Source organism: Saimiri boliviensis, chromosome 6 (assembly GCF_048565385.1).
Source record: "Saimiri boliviensis isolate mSaiBol1 chromosome 6, mSaiBol1.pri, whole genome shotgun sequence".
NCBI classification, from domain to species: Eukaryota; Metazoa; Chordata; class Mammalia; order Primates; family Cebidae; genus Saimiri; species Saimiri boliviensis.
In genome coordinates this window covers 106,640,391-106,658,570 of record NC_133454.1, presented here as the reverse complement: position 1 = coordinate 106,658,570, position 18,180 = coordinate 106,640,391, and the positions used below count along the sequence as shown (strand labels likewise).

Below are 18,180 nucleotides of genomic sequence, written 5' to 3'. Positions count from 1 at the left end.
TTACTGAAGTGCTTTGTTTGAGGAGTCAGCTTCTCATTAGGAAACTAGACAGCAAGCTGAATAAATTGTAACTCAAAGCCAAAATAGAATCACACTTTCACATAGATAAGCTTTCATTTGAGCAAAGCAGGGGAGAGGTAGAGAGTCTGAATTACATATGGCTGAGGGTATCAGTAAGATAAAGATTGATTAAGCACAGAATTAAAATAAAATTTGTTAAATTACTATTTCTGAGACCTACATGCCTAAACAGAAATAAAATGTAGAAATATATAAAATGTATCAATTTTAATAAAATATATTCGCTTCTCTTATTTTTATATACAGACATATAAATATACATACACATGTATGTGTTGCCCAGGAGACTAGAGTGAAGTGGCTGTTCACAGGTACAATCATCGCGGACCGCAGTCTTGAACTTTTGGTATCAAGCACTCCACCCACCTCAGCCTCCTAAGCAGCTGTGACTACAGGTGAATGCCGCTGCATGTGGCTCTCATCTTTAATTTATGATGGCATGGGGGCTAGAGTAGGTGAGCTAATGGTATGGGACTGATAATATTTTATTAATGAGAGACAAAACAATAATAATTTAATAATGTGAAGGAAGTTGTTATATGCAGACTTCCACAATGACTGCCGAAGATATTTTCCATTTGGTATTAATGCCCTTCTGGAATCTCTTCATTTGAGTATGTGCTGGACATAGTGAGTTGATACTATCAATAAAAGACAACAATAGTGCTGAGATGTAATTTGCATGACTAAATTACAAGAGACTACAATTTCTTTCTGAATGGCACATTCTCTCTTTATTGCCATTTTTGCTAGCATGCTTTGATCAAGCTACCATAAGAGAAGTTCACATGTCAAAAAAACTCAGGGTGGTTTCCAGACAAGAGCCATCAAGAACTGAGGCCCTTTGTCCAACAGCCCTTTAGAAATTCAATTCTGTAATTAAGTTTGGAACTCTATGTTTCTACAGCTGATCCTTCAGATGGGACTATAGACTCTGGGCTGACACATTGATTCATTACAGACTTTTGAAAGAATATGAATCAGAGAGTTCAAATAAGCCATGCCCAGATTCCTAATCACACAAACATGGAAATATTAAGTAAGTGTTGTGTTAAGCCACTGAATTTGGGATAATTTGTTATGCAGCAATAGATAACTAATACATAAGAATTGACTGTTAATCCATTGTCTTTTTTGCATTGATTTTATATCAGTTCCAATCTTAGCCATCCCCACAACCTGATGTGGACCCAATAGCTATTGCAAACCACTGTCAACTCTTTTTACATACATCTTAGAAACATATTTCTTTTTGCTCATTTCCATTTCGCAGTCTAACTTGCAGATAGCATAGAGAGAGAACCTTTGCAAAGGAGGCAGATGGAAAACTCAAATAAAATGTGAAAGCATGAATTCTAAGAAAGAATATCCAGTGTTATGGCCTATAGTGGTAGAAACAGCCCAGGACTTGGAGTTTTTCAAATATAATTTTATCATCAATTATAACTAGAGTTTATTATAAAATAAAATTTTGAGTCAAGTTACATTACTAATTTTGGAACACATTCTTTTTGTAGAGTTAATTGAAAAATTACTTTTAAACAATAGACAATTACGTTAAATCTTATTGTGTTAGTGCATAATTGAGGAAGTGCATAAGAGACATTTGCTTTGTCATAGAAAAATTAAGGTAAGTTAAATATTTGATTATATGAATTTTTTTTTCTCTCTTTGGCTCTAGATCAGTTTTTTATTTTAAAAACTTATTATAGAAAACTACATAAACAGTCAATGAGATTTTATATCTTATGGGGTTATCTAATCCAATTTCACATCTCCAACACCACTTCTTTGCCATTTCCCTTACTAATCCAGCTTGCCACAATAAGCATTTTAACAAAAGCTTCAAGAGATTGTTTCTTTCACTTTGGAATTCCACACAGCGTTAAATATCTTAATTTTTATCATCACTACTTAACATTAAGTATTTTTATGCAGATTCTCCACATTAATCCTCTCAGTAACCCTCTAAAGCAAGCATCATCATTCATATCCATTTATGTATAAACTTGGCATATATAGGAATACAGAGGGTAGGGAACTTTTCAAGGCTAAACAGCCAAGGCTAAATTCTTACACAGAAAATCTAGTCTCACAGCCTACACATCACAGCTTTATGTCATACTCTATAGTAGCTACACATTGAACACCGATTTTTTCTTTTTTTTTTTTTTTTTTTTTTTTGAGACGGAGTTTCGCTCTTGTTACACAGGCTGCAGTGCAATGGCGCGATCTCGGCTCACCGCAACCTCCGCCTCCTGAGTTCAGGCAATTCTCCTGCCTCAGCCTCCTGAGTAGCTGGGATTACAGGCACGAGCCACCATGCCCAGCTAATTTTTTGTATTTTTAGTAGAGACGGGGTTTCACCATGTTGACCAGGATGGTCTCGATCTCTCGACCTCGTGGTCCACCCGCCTCGGCCTCCCAAAGTGCTGGGATTACAGGCTTGAGCCACCGCGCCCGGCTGAACACCGATTTTTTAATATCAATATTGTGAATTCTCTCTCACTCTGCTTTCCTCTATTGTCTATGTACTTCATAAACGTCATATTTTACCTCTTTTTCTTGGTTATTTCATATTCGATGTTAAGGTCAGTAATGAATAAACAACTGCAACTTTACTAAGGGTTCCTATAATTCTACCATTCTAATTGGAATTTTAAAATGTTTTAACTATGAACAGATTCTGAGTTCATGTGGACAATATCAGTTTGGTGTTTCCCCAAACTGCAAAGACTATTAGAAGTTACAGACTCTGCCATCCCCATTTTACGTATTTGTGTCTCACCTCCATTCCAAAGATAAAGTCCAGTAATCCTTTGTTAGTATTCTTTTCTTTCAAGTATTTCAGCTGGAAGTCCTGGAGTATAAAGTCTCTATGGGAAAACTGTCCCGTTTTGAAGTGAATTTTGGCCTACCTACTGTTCCTGTTGGCCAATGCGATAGTACTGGGCAGGCACGAAGACTAAGAACAAAAAGCTAGAAAGCCTAGATTTAATCACAATATGCCTTGTGTTAGCTGGACCAACTTGGGCAAGCTACTTAACCTTTCTGTGCTGTATTCACATTTATAAAGTGAAGATAATGGTCTCTGCTTCATAGTTTTATTTTGATGACTGAATAGGAACTAAAAGCAAGTGTTGCCTAAGTGTTGAAGAAATGAAAATATAAAAATGTACATAATGAGAAAGTAGAGGATAACAAAGAGAAATGGCATGAATTAGAATCTGCAGTATTGAAAGATGGGTAAGTATATATATAGATCCTAATGCTTTGGCTCCTGAATCCAGATGTAGTTCCTGAGAAATGTCCTTTGCACCATTAACATAAATGATCATTTTTTATTTAAACTATTACAAATGAATTTGTCTTCCTTAAAACTACATAAGACTTACTTGACTAGAACACTAATATAGAGTGAAAGAAGTAAAATCGGTTACGTAGATACAATGCTTAGCATAATATATAGCATACAGAAATTTTGTAAATAAATTGTAGCTAAACTTGTTTCTCTCAGCCTATATTTAGTTTTTCTAATGTTCAGCTCTAATCTTGCTATTTTTATGTTCAGATATATAAATGGTTCAGTATTGCCTGGTGAAAACCACTTAGTCTTATTTAAATTTTAAATATCCATGTTCTCATCATTAATCTATTCCAATAAATTAGGTATTTTATTTTCTTAAAATGACTCAATCATGATACATCCATTCTGATATGTCAAACATTCTGCTTCTTTGCCTATTCTTTTTTTTTTTTTTTTTTTATGGCTTCTCAATACGAAACATGTTTTCCTTGTTATACCACACTTATTTATCTAATATTCATGACACAATATGTACATCTTTGGTATACTGGAAAATCAACTGCACTGTTTTGAGACAATCAAAATACTTTAATCAAGCCCAAACCCTAGGTTGTTATTTCTTATCATAAGACCTCAAAAAAGTATTATCTCTATATTTAATGTCGTGTTGTGAATAGGACTAAGACACAATGAAGAGGTTTTACAAAGACCCATTCATTTTTTTAAACAGTTGTTCCTGGAATCTTCTGAGCTGGTGTGGACTTCTTTTCTTATGTCTTTCTACCATGAGTATTAGATTATCAGCAGGTTTTAGAATCCTCACGTACAGTAAACTCTAGTTCTCTCTTGTAACTATACTCCTGGGCATAATAAAGTTGGTATTATGAGTGCTTGTAATCAATCAAGATGTTGGCTCTTGAGGGCATTTCAAATTCTTGAGCAGCTGCTTTATTTAACTGTTTGAGGAATGCCATGATAGCAGTAACACCTTTGCCCATTTATAAGCAAGCTATTTTTCCTTGAAATAACCATTGCATTTGATCCAGTTACTTTTTTATTCATCTTCTATGGTGATTTACTATTTGAAAAGAAATTTTATTAAAAATATTTATGGAAATGTATCAATAGGTAATATTATGCTTGTCAAAACTAAAAAAAAAATGGAATAAAATGGCTTCTTAGTAGAAAAGAAGCTACACAAGATGCATTTTCCATTTTGATTTTCTTTTCTAATGAAAACAACAATCCTATGGTTGGTGAAATAGATCTGCTTCTTAGCTCTGCCTCACTTTATTTTTCTGTGACAAATACGATATTCTCAAAAGTTGAAAACATTTTCAAATCATGTAAATCTAGTGAAAATATATAAAATACAAGTGCTAAGGATTATAAAGCCCTAACTGAGTAATTCAACAAACATTGTTCAAATAAGTCATACTTTTCAAAGCATTTGGTCAGAAATGGGCTAAAATTGGGATGATAAATCCGTTCAGAAATAGCTCTTTCTTTGGGATGTAGCTCCCTTCAGATCTATACAATCTGTGGTTCATTCAGTAAATGTCAATGCAAATATAAAGAACAACTATTCTTACCCATTTTACAAAATTTTACCATCGCAAAGGAGTAATGTTGACATTTATTATTCAAGAATAACATCCTTAAGGAACTAAACCATTATAGATGTTTTTAGAACATTGACTAAGTTGACTTTATCCTTCTCATAGCTTCCATATTATTATACATGCCATCAAAGCCCAAAGAAGCATCATAGAATTATTTTTTGAAAACTTTATTTAGGATTCTATTATGCCACTGCAATATTTTCAAATATATATTCCAAATTAGCTATTAGGTAACAGAATATGTCGATCCAAATGAACTGGTACATTTTCAAAATATTGGTAAGTTGTAAGTGTACTGGCTTAGATAAAGCCTGACTTTGTGGGGACACAGACCTGGTTTCTAATTTCATCTCTTCCCTCTACTAGCTGAAAATATTATATCACATCTGTAACTATTGATTGAGTAATATGTAACCTGAGCTAGTTATTTATTTACATTGTTATTACCTCTCAGAAATAAAAAAAGTAATTTCCTCACAGGCAAATAGAACCAACCATGTTTTTTTAAAGGACCATTATTAATTGGTATATTACTGTAATTAATACTGTAATTAATACAAAGTTTTCGTGTGGTTCTCGGAACAAAGTAACTGTTGAATAAATTTTAGCTTTTAATTCTTTTTATCTACACAGATACAGCTTATACCTGTTGAAACTTTTCTCCTTTAAAATGAATGTCAGTACTTATTCTATTGTTATGAAAAATAGCCTTTTGCAAATTGGCAACAGAGTATACATTTTCAAGGAGGAATCTCACTGCTGGAAGTCTTGAATTGCTTAGCCAATCTATTTTTACCATCCTCTTATAGTTTGTATTTGTCAGTAAACAATCTGAAACACATAGTGAAATGTTCACAAGGTAATTAATGTGAGCTTAGTTTTCTAAGACAAATATATACCCCCCCCACCCAATACCACCAACCATTTCCTTGAAATTCCAGTGTTAATCCCACTCTAGGGTGTAGAGAATATTTGCTGCAGAAATGACATTTAGCAACATCCCATTTGCCTGGTGTATATTGAGAAAGCAAAGAGCAGACAGTTCCGCTCCTTTTACATATATCTAGTGCAGCTCTTTCAGACATGTGAAAGATTAAGCACTAGAACAGAGTTGAAGTTTTCAAGATTGGGAATAATAACAAACTTGTATAATAAAAAAAAGTGTCATTTGTTTTTCAGTTTTTGCAACGCTACCAGTATTGTATTTATTAATACATTGCTCCCTTTTCGTATATCTATTTTTCTACTTTTCTCATACAAGTTGTCTGTATGGGCCTACTTTGAAATATATTTGCATACAATTGCAAAGAATATGGTTGAGATAACATAGTATTTTTTGGATAAAATAAATTCAAATAGTTGGCAAGCCAGTGCTGAGTTTTATTTTTATGCTACATTTCAGTAGATGGTTTTTCCAAATATATACATTACTTGTAGATATGATAGAAAATATTTATCAATTTTATTGTATATCTTCTGAATGGTCCCATATTTTGAAAAATACTTAAGTAGAAAGATACTTATGTTACTTAAATCTGTAATTCCTGGAAATCCTTTTTAAATAGAATTTGGTGAGCTGGTGGCTAATGAAGCAGTGTGGTATAGGTGCATGCATTTGGCTCTTCAATGTTCTATATTTCATTCCATCAACTGTATCTTTTTCCCTAAGGGCAAAAAAAATTCCCTGTTTAAAGCAAGGCAGTTTTGGGGGAGGTAGCAATGGAACAGGAAAATAAAAATTCTATCTTTGGTTTTAAAGGAACATGAATTTAAATTTTAACATCTCAAATGCTAATGTATGTTACCTTGAACCAATTGCTTATTCTCCCTGATCTTTAGTTTTATTAACTGTACAGAAAGGCAGTGGCATGGGGGGTTAATTGTCCTCAGATTGGAGGGCCATAGTAGTATTCAGTGACATTATTTACACAGTCCCTTGCATAATCCACCCCCCCTTTTTTTTAAAGTCACATAAATACTAATAGTTCACCCGTTTCCTGGATGATTTTATGCTAACAGAATAGAAAGGGTGTTTTTAATGTATTGCTTTATAATGCAAAACAAAATGAAGCAACAAGAATATGAACAACATACTCTCTTTCAAACATAAAAATTTAAGTTAGTACGGCGCAACAACCTTGCATTAAGAGGGATTATGTAAAATTTGTCAATACTCCCAACTATTCCTTCGTAACTTTAAAAAATTTCATAAGATTAAGGTTTTAAGAAATAAAATCCAAAATAATAAAACCACCTTTCTTGAAAGCTCTTGGATGTAATTAACCAGTGCAATAAATTTACAAACAATCTATTTAATGACTGTATCCCAAAGCTTTGCCAAAACACAGTGCATGCAACATAATCCTCCCACAGTAATATCTTGCTCCAGATAACATTTTTTTCAGCTCTGTTAGGAATATTCATGAAAGATTTTCTCCGAATTATATTTACTTGTACTGAAGCATGTCAGTATTAAAATGATTGTGCCATTGGTTGAGTTCACGAATAGTGCCATTGCATATTTATGTGTGCCCTCTGGAATAGCAGGTAAACCAGAAAGCAATCAATATACATGTCTTAAAAGTAACTGTACACACAGATACACAATAATTCATCTGACATGTGAGGATATGCATATTTCAGCTTACTACTTTGAGTTTAGAAAGGATGGAAATAAATGCTGTCAGTGTTAATGCTGGGAATTTCCTTTCTGGCAATTAAACTCAACATTTGGTTTTCATGGAGTGTCCTAAAAAGATGGCTTGTACTTTTTTAGCTGATATAGCATCAATTATGGATTGTTTTAATTCTGCCATCAAATAAATCCACCAACAATCTCCTATATACTTTTTCATATTATCACTTTGGAATTCATATATTCTCGGAGATATAATAATTGAATTTAGAGGGCTAGGTAAGAAGCTAAAATGCCAATTGTGTGTAGGGTCTGAGTAGAAACTATATACATGTTATTACATCTTATCTTTTGAATGAAATTTGTATTAGCTAGATATCATCATTCATCACTGTATGTATAAATAAAAGAAAACAGATTCAGAGGCATTAAGTAATGACCCAAAGTCATATACATAGTAAGAAGTAGAGACTTGATTTAAATGTGTATTTTTCAAGTGACTTCATATCACTTGTTAAGTGATATCACTTTATATCACTTAAGGGTTTGCCTGGCCTTGATACTAAGAACAATAGGAATAGGTGGAAGATATATCATGTAGAAAGAAGATAAGAAAGTAAATTAATATTGTTCAATCTGGTTTTTTAAATACTGAATAATTTCTTACAAAGATTCCTTGAACAAGCTGATTAGAGTTGTGTCACCTAGCTAACAAGTGAAGCATGCCGAAGATTGGCTGTGGCTTGTCACAGTCAGGAAATAAGAGGTAGTGAAGACAGCCAGGGTGTTGAGATAGACAAACGCAAACTCATGCCACTAATGCATTATGTGTCCTTGGGCAAGTGAATTAATTTCATTTTGTTTTTCTTTTCTAATATTTAAAATGGAAGTTCATTTTGTTTTTCTTTTCTAATATTTAAAATGGAAGGACAACATCAGTGAGAATTATTGTTAAGTGTCTCCCGCGGAGTTTGAGAAGTAAGATACATTTGCTATACCTTACACAATCCGTGACACAGAATAAGTGTTTAAATTATAATATTTCTTTCATTCACTGTTAATATTTTGTTAAATTGTTTCTTTCTTTTGGATTCTAGGAATGTGATTTTTTTCTCTTCGCAGGCAAAGCAACAAATCACACCTTCATATGGCTAATATGCTTATATGTCATCCAAACACCTTTTTAGTTCCAATGGCAATGCTAATTGGAGAAGCATGATTAGCAAAATACTACTCATTTGGAATAACATACCCACCTATTACAGAAACACCTTTTGTTCCCAAGTGTTGTTTGATATGTATGTTTAATGCATGAAAAGGTGAGACACATATATATATATATATATATATATATATATATATATATATATATAATTTTAACAACTGAGATATCCAAAGGAGAAAAATGCCACTAGAACTAAATGCCTTACAGCTGTTGTGTTCTCATTCTGTGAAAAAGATATGGCCAAAAGTAGAAACAGAAAACAAAAAAAAAAAAAAAAAGAAAAGAAGAGATAGTGGATTAGCATAAGTGGCTAGAATTTCCAAAATTCTATTGGTAAAATAAAAAGTACATTTCAATAGTTAAACTAAATATACAGTAGACATGTTTCAAATGAAGTATAGACATAACATTTTATATTCTGGTTGGTGTTATTCAAGAGCAATTGTTGAAAATGCTTAGTTGGAAATTGAAGATTTAATAAATTTGCATATATGAAGACAAATCACGTAAAGTGGAGAGAATAAAGAAAGGAAGGATCAGCAAAGCTCAATAGACTAAGAGGGCAAAGACTTATTGAGATCTGTGCGAAAACAGAATGTTCTTCCAAAACACTGATCTTCTTTCTTAAGACATCTGCCAGCAGATCTCCTAACACATTTGATCAATAATTTTGAATATTAACCTTAGGCCTAGTTAGATATTAAACAAATAGGGAAGTTCTGTATCAAAACATGTTAAAAATAAAAATTGTATGATGTTAAAAGGATGTCTTTATAGCATAATAACTAAGGTCCTTAACTATACTATTATCCATTATTAAATCCAAGATAGAGATATGGTATATGGGTTTCTCAGTTTATTCAGAACAGAATTCCTTTCCTACAGTGTTCCTTATGAAGGAAACATAAAAGAATAGATGCTGGAACATGTGTGTTAGACCCTTTATTTACAAACATTATGTGTAATAAGTATATGCTAGATCCTGTGGTTCTCAATTATGGGATGTTCTGACTCATGTTCCCACACATACTTAGCGGCATCTGGAAATGTGAGTGGGCATATTGTGGTTATCACAAAGACTGGTGGGGAGCGTGGTGGGCAAGGATATATATAATGTTCCAAGACACAGATGCTAAAATGTTTTGCAGTTCCACGCATTAAAGAACTACTGCCTCTCCTCCCCAATGCCAGTAGTGATCTCATTTTAAAATTGCCTGCTAAACACATTTTGGGAGACTTTTTTAAGGGAAAGTCTCACTCAAAATACATTGATAGTTGTTGGAGTCTGTTGTTAGTTCTTTTCCATGCCCGTTAAGCAATGATTATTTATATCACATGAACAAATACATATATTTGGTGCCAGGTAGTAAAAATAATTATAAGAAGCAGAAAAAAATATCCAGTATACATCAATTGGAGGGTGTTATAGAAGCAACTGATTTCCTAAAATCTCTATCTGATAATTTAATTTACTTTCCTGAATTTATCACTGAATCCTTAGGACTTATAAAACAAAGTGCAAAGTCCTTACACAAATATTGGAGGTTTTCCCAATCTGCATTTGAATATGTATTGTCTATTAACACCTCCCAGCATTCTCTTACCAATGCATTCATCACTTCTTCAACATTTCTTCATTTCCTTGCCTCTCCATTTGCCTACAGTGTACGTTCTGCCTGGAATTCCCTTTTCCAGTCCACTCTTTATATGTCCAGATCCAAACTATTTTATTCTAGGTTCTGCTAAAAAAGCCAAGACCTTCAGAAATACTTCCCTCAATTCCATTTCCTGAAAACAGAATATAATCTCCGACTTGTCTGAAACTCACCACTAATTGTTTTCTGTGATTTCTCATATTTGGTATTCTTTATGTTGCATTATATTTATTTTTGAATGTATATTAAGTCTGTCTCTAAATTATAAACACCTAAGGAAATTGATTTATACCTTACTCATCTTTGCAACTTCACAGCTTCTTAAAATCCCCACCCACAAAGCTACTACTCAATGAATAATTGCTAAGTTCATTACTAGTCCTTCAAAGGCAGGCCTAGGCACTGGAGATAAGTGAAATATTGGTAGACAAGGAAAGGGGTTAATACTGGATAGTCATCCCACTTCTAAGCATAATTGGCACTTTTTCAATAACTTCTGAGTTCACTTGAGTTGACTTTAACAGTAATCCTGTTGTCAATCTTAAAATGACCCAATTATTATGCTAGGACATACTAACTTGTCTAGAACTGACAAATATTTTTTGAAGTCAGCTTGTAAGTTTTCTCTAAAGTAGATTTGAAAGTTATTCATGTTCTCTAATGACCCTTCCATCTCTGATTCTTGACCTTGTGTCATACTTAAACAACTGTCACTGCTGAATCAATCTAATAAATTGTTCCCTAAAATTTTTCCCCTTTTTCTATGATTAAACAATTAGTTGTTACTATTATTTCCTTTCTTCAAAATTGTTAAGAGTTTTCATACTTCTTCCTTTAGTAATTCTCGTTGAACTAGAAAATGTCAGAAGTCTCATTTTTACTACTTCAAATAAATTAACAGTCCTTCCATAGCTTTTCCTATACTGATTTACTTTTCAAATATTTCAATAATATGCCCTGCTCCTATAAACACGTTTACCTTCCATTATTTTGAACTTCAGGTTCTTAACTAGATGAGATACTGAGTAATCCAGGCTATACCTAGATTCTGAACGCAAATGGTCAGAAGTCAATAAATTGAGAGATTGTCTGAGTCACAAAGTATGTCAAAATCATTATGTTTCAGTAAAACTCTGAGGTCACCATGGAAATGGACTTCAAGCATTTTTTTTTTTTTACATTCAGCATATTTCTCTTTTATGCCATTCATCTTATTTTTCAGGTATATTTATTATGTTCTGTTTAACTGGAAGTATGGCTGGCATACACTCATTTTAATAACTGTTAGTTCTGCATGGCTGAACCTAAATAGCAAACATGATTGGAAAGAGATAGGGTGGTGATATTGGAAAAACCTATCTAAAAGGTCTGAGTCATGTCTCCAAAATAAAGCAGCAAATTCATCCTGCTAGTTACTCATATCATCCAGTAGATTCTGAACCTTTTGTTCGTTCATTGCAAGGCTTGATGCCCTGCAAGGACCTCTTTGCATTTTTAGGTAAGGCCAGAAAGAAACAAAAAAAAATCCCTATACTTAGCATCCAGTATAGTTTATTACTGCTGTTTTCTGACATTTAACAATGATCTCACTCTCATCAGCAATAGGTCATTGAAGCAAAACACATAATAAAGTCACTCAAGATATTATTTTTTTCCTTTGATACAGTGCCTTTAAATACTTGTCTCTTTGGTATTTTAAACACTTGCAGGAAAAGAATAATTTTATGATACAAATTAACGTTTATAAATAAGCTGACTTCTATTTGTCTTTCTATAATTGATTATATATTAATACTCTTTTTTATCATTATCAACAAAAAATTTGAAACATATCTCGCAGGCTGAACAGTACTCCCTAAACATATGTCCAAGTCCTCATTTATGTAGCTGTGAATGTCATCTTATTTGGAAATATGGTCTTTGCAGGTACAGTATAATTAAACTAAAGGACTTGAGATGAAATCATCTTAGATTTCGTTTAGGCCCTAAATTCAATGACTTTGGAAGAGTAAAAAGCCAGAGTTTTGAGACACAGAGAAACAGCAGGAAGAACATTGAAGACAGAGTCAGAGACTGGAGTTATGCAGCTACAAGCCAAAGAAAACCAGGAAATGTCAAGAGCCCCAGACACTAGGAGAGAGACATGGAATAGATTTTTCCTCAGAGCCTTGTGAAGGAACCAATTCTTATCTTGGTTTTGGACTTTTGGCTTCTTGAACTGTGAAATTGTTTTTACTTCTTCAAATAAATTAACAGTCCTTTCATAACTTTGCTTATACTAATCTACTTTTCAAATATTTCAATAATATGCCCTGCTCCTATAAGCAAGTGTATCTTCCATTCTTTTGAACTTTTAAATTAAAACAATTCTATTGTTTTAAGCTGCTCAGTTTGTGACATAACTGTCAAGAAATCTGTTATCTAGAATATAAAATTATTTATACCTATTAAAAACATATTCTCAGAACTTTTTAATGTTTCATTGAAACACAATGTATAAGATGCACATGAAAATTATTCTTCTTTCTTTTAAACTCTTCTTAATTTGAGAACAATAATTACCAAGTCAATCACTTATCTCAGAGTGAGGCTTCAGTTTAAGTCTTTTCTTATAATAAGGCATTTATACAGATAAAGATGTTTCTTAGAGTCACTATTTCTCACATCTGATTTTGATTATGCTTGAGAGATGATATAATTACAAAGATTAATTAGCAGTCAGCAGAATAAAGTCACATTTCCTCACATTAGCAATATGTCAGTAGCAAAATGCTGAAGCTTTCAGAGAAAGGAGATAAAAAATGTTCAGTGCTTGTTAGGTCAGACAACTCAATGAAACTGTATTTTTGTGTGCATGCTGATTTGCAAAAATATAACAAAGATAGTCAGATGAAGGGGATGAAGATTCATTAAGTTTGTAAAAACTCTTTAATTGTTAATTAGATAGCAGCACATCAAATTTAAATTGGAAACATTTAGCTCTTTTTCTCCTTACTAATAATAAGAGAGGGAAGATACTTAAATAAACAAATGATATTTAGGAACTCTCTTTTGGGTAAACTGGGTATCATATATTCCTTTCCATAAAAGTAATTTAACAACAGCAGCAGTCACAATATCAATAGGTAGGATGTTTACCCTGGAAATGCATTAATCCATCTATGTTGCCAGCACTACTGGATGATATGTATCTGTAGTACATATACGGCAGTCCAATACTGAAGAAGGAAATTTGTCCAATACTGTAGTATTGTAGTAGTGTAATACTGAAGAAGGAAATTAAATAGTAGCAATAAAAGTAAAACAAAACCTTATAATTTGTGGTTGCTATATTAAATTTTGCTGTTTTGTGTGCTGTTTAATATAATACCTCCCCATCTCTGTTTAAGGTAGAATAATTGCCTGCCTTCAAACCATTGAGCCTTATCTATCCTCCACCACATTCTTAGCAAAGTTCCCAGGCATCTAGAAATTCCTGGTTTTCTTGCTGACTAGCTGCAATGTCACAAAGCAGATAAACTCAAAACTGCAAAATGCGCATCTCAGGATGTTACTTTTCAAATGTAAAGTACACCACAAAATATGTCACAAGTTATCTGCTCTATGTTCTGGCTTCTGTAAACTTGCTTTCTGCTTTGTCATCCTGTACCACACATGTGCATAAGAGGTACTCCAATTTCTTTGTCTTTTGCTCAGAATTAGGAAGCAATTCCACTGAGCCCATGATCATGTTGAATAAAATCCCCTCAGTGATGACACTGTTCTCTCCAGATCTTTAATTTCCCAATACAACACTACATGTTGACCTTTGTTTTACTCCTTTGCCTCCTCCTAAGCTGAGATTCTTGAGAGCATGGACTGTGAGCACTGTGCTGAGTCACATCAGAGCCTGACACAAAAGGAATAAATGAGCCACACCCACCTTCTATTTATGCAATATTTAACACTTAACATTTTCATTTTGTAAAATTACTGCATTCAACAATTAATTATACTGAGTACTGATTTTTTGTTGTTGTTGGCGGTACTTCCTCACTGCTACATTCTAGAAGAGGACTTAACTGGCTCTTCTTAATCCTAGTCCTTGTTGTGATTCTTATTTAGGTGATCAGGTGTCTGGTACAAGGTCCCCACATAACTGGTGCTTAATGAAAACATCTGATAATTCAACAAGTTTTTAATAAGAATCTCATGATGCAGCTCTTTCAAAGAGAACCTAAAATGACCAAAGAGAACTTACAACAAGCCTATAAAATAGAAACTGGGAGTTGATAGCAAATGAGAACGGGTTCAGTAAGTTAAAGCAAATTACCTCTCAGGCTACCACACAGTCAGATGCCCTCTATGCTATTTATTTTCAAACATATCATATTAAAAACAAAATGCTCCTTGAAGTAGGTATTGATTGTTTGCCTTTATTATTTGTTAGAATACATATATTTAACATTTCCTATGAGTAGCTAATAACAGCAATATTAGAGATTTGTATATTCTAAAGGCTAATTCTGGGTAAATTTCAGTGTAAATATTATAAAATAACCAAGAGTAGCAAGATTAAAAAAATCTTGAATTTGTTTATTAAATTTTATTTTTAAAGCAAAATTCAGTAACATTTAAAATGATGTACGCTAGTTTGGGGTCCCTTATTATTTGCTATATACATTTTATTCATATGAAAATTTGTTTACTATGCCACTCAGTAATTTTGCTTTAAATAGGATCAGAGGTTCTTGATTAATGGGAGTCCAAAATTCTGTTTGGCCTAGAGGAAAGGCAGACACTGTATAAGACAGTATAGTATCATATGCCTATTGAAAAATTAGTCTGTGCAAGAAACAACATTTACTCATTCTAATCTAACTTAGCTATGGTAAATTTCTGGAAAGTTTTCTCTGTCCAAGCAATTAAAAAAAAGCAAACTTACTGGAAAATATGATTTGAGATTTGCATTTCTATGGTGCGCTACAGATGGCACATCACATTAAAATATATATTGAATACTAAAAGTGGTAAATCCCACGTCAGCTACTGCTGATGTCTTTCAGACCATCATACCTAATGTATGTTCTCCAAATGCAGTGACAGGCTCTTTATTGGCCTCATATAGGTCAGAAAAACTAAAAAGTAAAATCATATAATCTGTAAGTGCTTTGATAATAATTTATTCAGTCAAAAATTTTAGAAAAATGTTCTTTGCTAGTATAGACCTCCCCAAAATGGATATAACATGGTTATATGCAAACTTTCTGAAAATAAAGTAGTGAAGAGAGGGAAGGGGAAAGTGATTATACAGTATTATATAAAAAGTAACAATCAGTTTTTTTTTCTTGAATAGAGTAGTATCTTCTAAATGATTCTTGTCTCAGAATCTCATCTCTGAATCTCAGAAGTTGTTTTTTTTTTTTTAACATAAATTTTCAAACAGAGAGAAACCCAAACTCAAAATAAATTAAAAATTCTAAGCAATGGCTGCAAGTGATTTTTCAAAATGCATATGGAGAAGGGTTCCCCGTTCTTGAATAAGCTCTGCATGACTTTTGTCCAGGTAACAAAAGAGATAAAGATAGCTATAAATGCAATAATATAAATGTAGTTGTCCTTTAAACTCTGAACTTTTTCCAGCTTGAAGAGATTAAGGACTTTTTATAATTTTCATGCTGACTCTGTGTCTAGAAAGTGTAGATCAAACTAGGCTGTGGATTAATACAGTAGGAAGCAGAATAGTACACCTCCAATAAAAGAACATGGTCCAGGCACAAGCAAGATTTACTTGAGGGTTTTACCAATGTGCTAATGAGCAGGGATTGTAGCTTGAGAAACCTGTTGGACTGGCATAGTGGCTCATGCCTGTAATCCCAACAATTTGGGAGTCCAAGGCAGGTGAATCATAAGGTCAGGAGTTTGAGACCAGCTTGGCCAACATGGTAAAACTCCATCTCTATTAAAAATACAAAAAATTAGCTGGGTGTGGCGACATGCGCCTGTAATCTCAGCTACTAGGGAGACTGATGCAGGAGAATCACTTGAACTCAGGAGGCAGAGGTTGCAGTGAGCTGAGATCTCGCCACTGCACTCCTGCATTCCAGCCTGGGTGACAGTGCAAGACTCTATCTCAAAAAAAAGAAACATGTTACAGATATTTGCCATTTTGCTTTTGCTTTTATAATGCTGCATTGTAAGCCATATCAGAATTTAAATTCTAAAATAGCTACCTGATTGTCTCTCATTTTTCTATGAAATGATTGGGCTCAGTTTTTTTTCTTTTTAGAGGAAAGCATGAACACAGTCTCCCACTACCACAAATTATGCAGTCGAGATTTGCACATTTGGGGAAATCGCAGGGGTCAGCACATCCAGAGTGCAAGGGATAAGCCTCGCCCTGGGAAAACCACTTTAGTGATCATGGTATTTCCCCTGCCAGGTAAGTACATGGCTGAGATTTTTTCTACTCCATGTGATACGTGCTGGGCCACTATCAAATGGTTGTAAATGTCAAGCTATCGGGCCAATCCAAAACTGGCCCTGAATGTCCAATTTGGCTCACTCACATGGTTGGCACTTGAGGCTGGCACTTGGCAGGGAGATCAGAGAGGACTGACAGAGGCAAGTTAGTTCTACATGTGGTCTCTCCATGTGGCTTGGGCTTATCTTACTATGACTACTCATTAAGGAACAGAAAGTAGGTGCTGTCAGTCATCTTAATGCTTGGGGTTCTAGAATGTCACTTTTACCTCATTTCATTGGTTAGATCCAAGGACAGCCCACAATCAATGGGAGGGTAGATATGTTCTACCTCTTAGTACGAACATAAAGACATGAGAATAATTTTTGGACACTGTCATTGGAAACCAGATACCACATTACCTTATAGAGCCTATCTTAAGGTTAATAGTTTGATAATCTGGGTGTCATCCATTGCATACCATAAATACATATTTTTTAATTGTCAAGTTACTTTTGTTTTCACTAGAAAATCCAAAATTAAAATAATTCCATTGATTTTAAAGATAGTTACATATTTCATAAAAAGTTAAGTCAACAAACCCAGTATGATAGAATGGAAAAACCAAGTACCTATACAATGATGTGGCATGTACTATTCTCAGTAGTGTTTAAATCCAGTCTTTTCTCATGGGTTTGGGAGTTGTAGGCTTGGGGTTAAGCAAAACATCAAAGTGGAGCTAGCTTCATTCTGGGCAATAATTGTTAATTAGATTAATTTTTAGAACTTCATTTTTTTATTTATTAAGTGTAGATTATAATATTCTAGTGGACATTTCTTATCTATGAATATATCAGCTATTTCATAATTCTCTTCAACTATTGGTACCCACAATTTGTTTATGTAACAATGCATTCTTCAAACGGCCTACTCTAAGCCTTTGTTGACTTAACCAATTATCATATTCCATTATTTTGGGTAAAATAATGGGGTTAGGGTTGGGGTCCCATCAAACCAATTCAAATAGAATAAATTTAAAAACAATTGGAATGCTGGAAGAAATTTATTTCTTTGTACATAAAGAAGTATGTAGCACTAGGAGTTGTTATCAAAGTTATTGGGTAGAGAAGACTTGTTTTATCATGAGATTGGCAATATGGCATTCAGAGGAGAAAGATAAATTTACTGCTTCAAACTGTAGCTACCTTTCCTT

General features: G+C 33.5%; 1 non-coding gene across 1 annotated transcript; it reads right to left on the bottom strand.

Annotated features, from left to right (window-relative positions):
• Positions 1-16,790: 16,790 nt before the first annotated feature.
• Positions 16,791-16,954, bottom strand: LOC120364865 (U1 spliceosomal RNA). The gene has a single exon (XR_005579997.1). It is a non-coding gene; the product is annotated as a U1 spliceosomal RNA (small nuclear RNA).
• Positions 16,955-18,180: the final 1,226 nt, after the last annotated feature.